Consider the following 6,580-nt stretch of genomic DNA (forward strand, 5'->3'; position numbering starts at 1 on the left):
AACTGCCATGGTAGTTTCTCATACTGGGCGGACGGAAACAGATAAATCAGTGAGTTTGTTCTTTTTCACTTCCGTTTTAGATAGCCTGGAACACCCTATTGCAGTTACGGATACAGAGAAAAGTAAGAGTTACTTATACTTACTTATACTGTTACACAAAAAAGGAACTCCCCGTGTGGAAAGCAAGTCTGTAAATATGACGTGTTTATGCCGTTTTCTAACAGCAAGTTAATAGACCATTCCGGTAAACCGAAAAGAAAGAAGAAGAGGCGGAAGAAGCAAAGCGTTCTATGAGAAATGTACGGTGCGCCTTGGGAACGCTCGAAAGTAATCCACCGTAAACTAGATATTCTGCGTCGCCTGAGAGTGAGAACTATTGTCATTAACTCTCAAACGAATTAAGACATCAGACAAGTCACGTTTAACCGTTTGATACGACTGTGGAACCGACGCACCACCGTATATTTCTCATACTCGCCTTTGCTTCTTTCGTCTGTTCTTCTTTTTTCCGCTTTACCGGAATGGTCTGTTGTGAACGTAGACAAAAAAAAAGTTAAAATACGTCAAAGTAACGGCAGAGATAAGGTAAACGTGGTCTGGCGTACATCTACATAGTATATCTTTCCGTGGCATTCGTGTATGTATCTTGAAAATAGACCCTTTCAGAATTAGCAAAGTGAAGAACAAGGTGAAGAACAACAGGCAGGAAACAGTTGCTTTTAATAACCCAAACGTTTATGAAAACTTGCATAAAATATAAACAATTTCAAAATGATACGACCTACAGATCATTCAAGTGTTTTGAGTACATTTGGGTGATAAAAAGCTACTGTTTCCGGTCTATTGTTCTTCACCTTTTTCTTCACTTCGCTAATTCTGAAAGGGTCTATTGACTTATTGCTTCTGTGATATAACCAAAGGAAAATAAAAACTAGGTAGGTGTACGCCAGACCACGTCTCGCGTAACAGGCTTCGTGATATCTCACAAAACACTGTTACGCTTCGACGCGCCTGGCATACATCTACCTAGGCCTGCGGCGCTGACACCCGAATAAGGAAGCCAAAAAATGTACACAAAGATTCGGGCTTTCGGCCTGTCAACTTCCCGTCACTTCGACTAAAAATGCAGAGTTGTACATTTTTAGCCCGCCCCTCTTCTTTAAAAAAGATATCTAGCGGGCTTATGCAAACGACCTCTTGTCTGTGTGTCTGCCTGCGTGTCTGTTCCACTAGAAGGAGATCTGCTGGAGACTTCAAATTTTCAGGGTATCTTAAGGTTCACTCCTAGAAAACGAAAACGAAACGCCTACGGCAAATCCTGGCAACTACCCCAAAAGGGCTAAAAAAGGGAATCAAAGAAAATGGGGCAGGTCAAAAAAGTCAGGGGAAAATGTTCGTTTTATGATCTCCTAAGGGGTAACTCGTCAAAGTAGAACACTCTGGGCGAAAATTTCGTATGTTTGGCTCTATCTCTAACCGTTTTCGCGCTGGAGGGTCTTTTTTAACGACGTGTGTGCGCGGAAAATTTTAAGGACGACGGGCTTAGCGGGCCGAAGGCCCGTTACATCATTTCATTATGTTCTTCAGCAAATCGCGTGACAGAAATGGTCGGGCCGCAGACCCGACGATCGCCGCCGGCAGGCCAAGCAGGCCCGGACCCTGCCGAACGGAGTTGCCGGCGAAGCGAAGCTGGCAACTTCGTTTGGCGGAACGCAGGCCTGCTTGTTTCGCTTATTTTCGTCAAAAACTCCCTGTGGCGCCGAAATGGTTAAAGATAAAGCCTAAAGGACAAAATTTTCGCCCGAAGAGCTCTACTTTGATGAGGTACCCCCTCTTAAACTTTTAAAAAAATATTTTTGGCTGAGGGTTTAGCGAAGCCCATTACTCCGTCTGGTCGGAAAAAACTTTTTCTGTCTGTCTGTCTGTCTGTGTATCTGTCCGCACAAAAACTCAAAAACGAATTGAGCGAGCGACCAGGGATTTTCAGGGTCGTTTTGTGCCACAAAAAGACAGATCGAGTTCGAAGATGAGCATTGTAGCTCAAAAATTGGATTTGAAAAAAAAATCAAAAAACAACAGGTCCGAAAAATGACGTTTTTTTTTTTAAAAAAAAAATAGGTTTTTCAAAGGGGTAACTCATCAGAGTAGAGCCCCATGGACGAAAATTTTGTCCGTTTCGCTCTAGCTCAAACCGTTGAGGCGCTAGAGGGTATTTTTGACGAAAATAAGCGAAAAATGTAGAATCCTGTATGCTTAGTCGAGGTGACGGGCCGTTGACGGGCCCTTTGACGGGCCGTAGGCCCGTATCTTTGAGTACCTTTTCTAACTACCCGACTCGGGTGTCAGCGCCGCAGGCCAAGGTAGATGTATGCTAGGCGCGTCGCAGCGTAACAGTGTTTCGTAAGATATCGCGAAGCCTGTTACGCGAGACGTGGTCTGGCGTACATCTACCTTGTTAAAATCATATTTTGTGGGACCTATGGTTTTTGATTTTGTTAATATCCAATTTTTGAGCTAGAATGCTCTTCTTCGAACTCGATATGTCTTTTTAAGATACAAAACGACCCTGAAAATCCCAGGTCGTTGGCTCAATAAAGCATTCCGGTAAAGCTGAAATGCAGAAGAATGCGGGGAACAAAGAAACGGAAATCGCTATGCTCTAAGATGGTGACTTCCGTTTTCTTGTTCCCCGCATTCTTCTGCATTTCAGCTTTACCGGAATGCTTTATTCGTTCTCGAGTTATCGTGCGGACAGACACACAGACAGACAGATTCGAAACATTATGATCATCACTGGAGTAAATAGGCTTCGCTAATCGCTCAGCCAATGAAGGGTACAAACCAGCTGGGCATCCCGCTCCTCGCTGCACTGAAGGGGCACCAATCGTCTATACGGACTCTAACCCCCTAGACCTAGGGTGTACCCCTCTGAGTACAAATGTCAGGTGTTGTTTACCTTGTTGTTGAGAGGGGGTACAAATGCCTCAGGTGATTTGTAACTCCATTCGGCGAGGCGGTGCATATGTCCGCGGGCACTTGTACCGAGAGTACAGCGAGAAGAAGACTGAGTAGAACGTGATAGTTCCCACTTTACTCAGTGAACTTTTACAATAGTAAATCTCTCGAAAATCTCCACAGAATGGTCCGGTAATATTTAAAACAGTATGACCCTTTAGTGGAGGGAAGTTCTCAAGCGCAGGATTTGTCCCTGAAATATCAGTCGAACAGATTTTTATTCGTGGTATGAAAGTATAAGAAGGTATGTTTGGATTCTGTTCCTATAAGATGTTTAACAGTGTTGGTCGAGAGCTTCTCGGACCCGACCAATCATGAACCTTTATGGTCTAGCCGTTATTCTTCCTACACTAGCCTACTAGTTTGCTCGAAAAGCAACTTAAGCAACGCGCCAGTTCCCTGTGAGTTTTTCTACATACCAGAAGGTTCCTAGCATCTGCAATCGGCGTGAAACGGACCAAAAACACGAGGATCGCTGGTGTTAATATCATGACGGTGTATGCTGCACTGATCCAGTACGGTATCCTGCACAAAGTAGTCGAAATAAATTTCTTATCAGTTAAAAAAGTCTGTAAATTAAAGAACTAGAGCTGCAAGAACGCATGGCACTGTGATCAGCTAGTATCTCCTGGTAAGTGTGTCTACAATCGTACTATCGTTTACTTTCGTTTCAAAATGTAGTAGAGCAAAATTTAAAGTTTCTCAATCGTACTATCGTATACTTTTGTTTCAAAATGTAGTAGAGCAAAATTTAAAGTTTCTCAACGTACAGTCAGAAAGCTACAATTTACTCATTCGATAGTAGAAATATACTTCGTTTCTCAACATACACTCAGAAAGCTACAATTTTCTGATTCGATAGTAGAAATACTTTACCTTGTAAAGTAGCATTTTGAACTTGTAATGAGAATTTAACTTACGGCACTCAGCGCAGTTCTGCACTTCGATTAAAGACTGTATGAGGATGAGGGCCCCGTAACTTGTCTTAAAACGAACGAATGTTAGCTATTCAACGTCACAAAACACATGTCAAAATAAAAGTTAAAGTTACGTATTTCGAAATATTCCAGACATTTATCTTACATTCTGTGGAAAAAAGTTAGACAAGTCGAATAACTAACTTATATCTAAATGACTACATAAAAAGTTACAAGTTATAACTTAAACTTTTAAAATAGCGTTAAAGACAGTCAAGTAGTAAGTTAAAGAGCCCGCGACAGTATGTTCTTTATTCAGCCGAGGACACATTAAAGCACACAATGTCCTTTCCCAGTTACGTATTATATGTACCGTTAACCAACTAGCTAGTAACGTGGCCAATACCTGTAGCAAAATCTTCCAGTAAGTAAGTCACTTCGTATGGTCCTATGACGTTTCTTTGCCAACTCCACACTAAAAGTACGCACGCGCGAGGTTCCCAACACCGGACAGACTGTTAGAGGGCGCTCCATCCAGAATTTTACGGGATTGCGCCACGGCCATCATAAAAGTTTATAATCATCTTCCTCCAACAACATTCGTTCAAATAAAGAGCCTATAGAAATATGAGATGGGACACGCAACACCGTGGAAGGTCGTAATCCAAAAGTAGCCCCACAATGTAAAACGCTGGCGAACTGCGTATTATTTATTGCAGCTCCCTGGATCTCTTACAATCACAAAAGACTCGAGTATTAGACAAGAATCTGACGAAATAGTCAGTGTAAGGGGGGTGGGGTTCATACACTGTTAGGCACTATAAAAAGCTTACGAACTAAATACTTCACATCGTTACGAACAATTTTCGTTCTTTGAATTGCAAAGAAATTGTTTGTATTGCAAAGCGATTGTTTGTAAGGCTAGACAGGGTCTTACGAACAATCGGTTTGCATTACGAACTATTTGTTCGTAAGCATACGAGCAATTAGTTCGTTATACAACGCTTCAAAATCCTTTGTAAGCTAATAACGTTATGGTTTGCATTACGAACCTATTGTTCGTAAGCAATTTACAGGGGGGGGGGGGGGGGGGGGGGGGGCAAGGGGCCGTTTTGGAACCTTAATGCAATTGTGCCAAAATGGGACCTCTTTATCCGCGCAGGCCCTTTAAAGGTCAGGTACCGTTTTCTACCGCTTTGAATGGTCCAAAAGCGAGACCCGGAAAGGGTCCAGCTTCCAGCTCGGGTGGTAGGTGGCCGCACCGATCCCTTTCTCAGGTCACCGCACTGTAAAGCCGAACGGTAACTTTTGCGCAGATATTACCCTGCCGAGAGTGACAATTTTCGACAATCACCTCACGCGCGTCAAGAAACGATTTGTCGCCCTGCCCAGGGTAATGTGCCGTCGCGTCTCCCGTGTTGAGGGTAAGAATTCTTACCCTCGCTCAGAGGAGACTTTTCTTGCCGCGCTGGCGGCAAACGCAATTCGCCGCCTCGGCGTGACAAAAGTTCCCAGTGCGCTTCACCCCGCACTGGCGTGAAAAATCTTTCCTCTGTGGTGGTGACTCTTGCGGCCGTGGGTTGGGAAATTTTAGTTGCCGTAAGGCGCCTACTTCTATTCGCCGCCTCTGCGAGCCAAAACTGCTCTTTATGCGCTGGTTTTGGAAACACGGTAGAAACCTCTTCCCCCTCTCCCGCACCCGCCCTCCCCGGAGGGAGAGGGACGGAGGAAGAGGAGGGGGAGGGCAAGCGGCGTGCCTGGCGGTGTCGTCGGTAAGGCTGTGCGATATTCGGGAATACCGAAACGATATCGGTATTTTTTTTATACCGATGCTTCGGTATTTTAAATTTCTGCAATTCGGGAACGATATATCGATATTAGCGAAATATCGAAAAATATCGAAAGTTTGGGAATTTTGGTATTTCAGTATTTCGATATTTCGATATTTCCATAATACGAAGAATTTGGAACTCAGAGTGGGTGCGCGCGCCCCTGAAACCTTTACTTTTACTTGTCCGCCCTCCCAGTCTCACCTCGGGCGGGCTAGGACGCCCACCATACGACGTTAGATGGAGCTGCTGGCGTTGCTGGCATGTCAGGCGGCAGACATGGCATCGCGCGCTGCCAAAATTGTTTCACTTCCTCGTTAGCTTCTCTGTTGTCGAAATTGCGATACTTCTGTATTTCGATACTTATCGGTATTTCGATATTTCGGTATTTCGATGATTTCGGTACGGTATCGATAACCGATACCGACAAGTTTCGGCATTTTTCTAATATCGAAGTTCGGTACTGAAATTTCAATACCGCACAGCCGTAGGCCGGGACTGCTTGGCCTGCCGGCGCGCTGCCAAAATTGTTTCACTTCCTGGTTAGCTTCTCTGTTGTCGAAATTTCGATACTTCGGTATTTCGATACTTCGGTATTTCGATGTTTTCGGTACGGTATCGGTAACCGATACCGACAAGTTTCGGTATTTTTTTAATATCGAAGTTCGGTACTGAAATTTCAATACCGCACAGCCCTAGTCGTCGGGCCGGCGAGACAAAGGCTGTAATGTGTTTCGTCGTCCGGATTCGCCCCTGCGTCGGGCTCAATGCGAGGGGTCGCCGACTCGCCTGAGCCTTGTACCCAGTACTATATATTAT

General features: G+C 44.3%; 1 protein-coding gene across 2 annotated transcripts in view; it reads right to left on the reverse strand.

Moving 5' to 3' along the window:
• LOC113217009 (uncharacterized) overlaps positions 1-6,580 on the reverse strand; it is an 86,640-nt gene that overhangs the window by 20,051 nt on the left and 60,009 nt on the right. For both annotated transcript variants that reach the window (XR_008011168.1, XR_008011167.1), the window contains exon 16: positions 3,435-3,540. The gene's annotated coding sequence lies outside the window, so the exon portion shown is untranslated. The remainder of the gene's footprint in view (positions 1-3,434; positions 3,541-6,580) is intronic.

Source organism: Frankliniella occidentalis, unplaced genomic scaffold (genome assembly GCF_000697945.3).
Source record: "Frankliniella occidentalis isolate FOCC.00 unplaced genomic scaffold, Focc_3.1 Scaffold57, whole genome shotgun sequence".
In the NCBI taxonomy this organism is placed as follows: domain Eukaryota; kingdom Metazoa; phylum Arthropoda; class Insecta; order Thysanoptera; family Thripidae; genus Frankliniella; species Frankliniella occidentalis.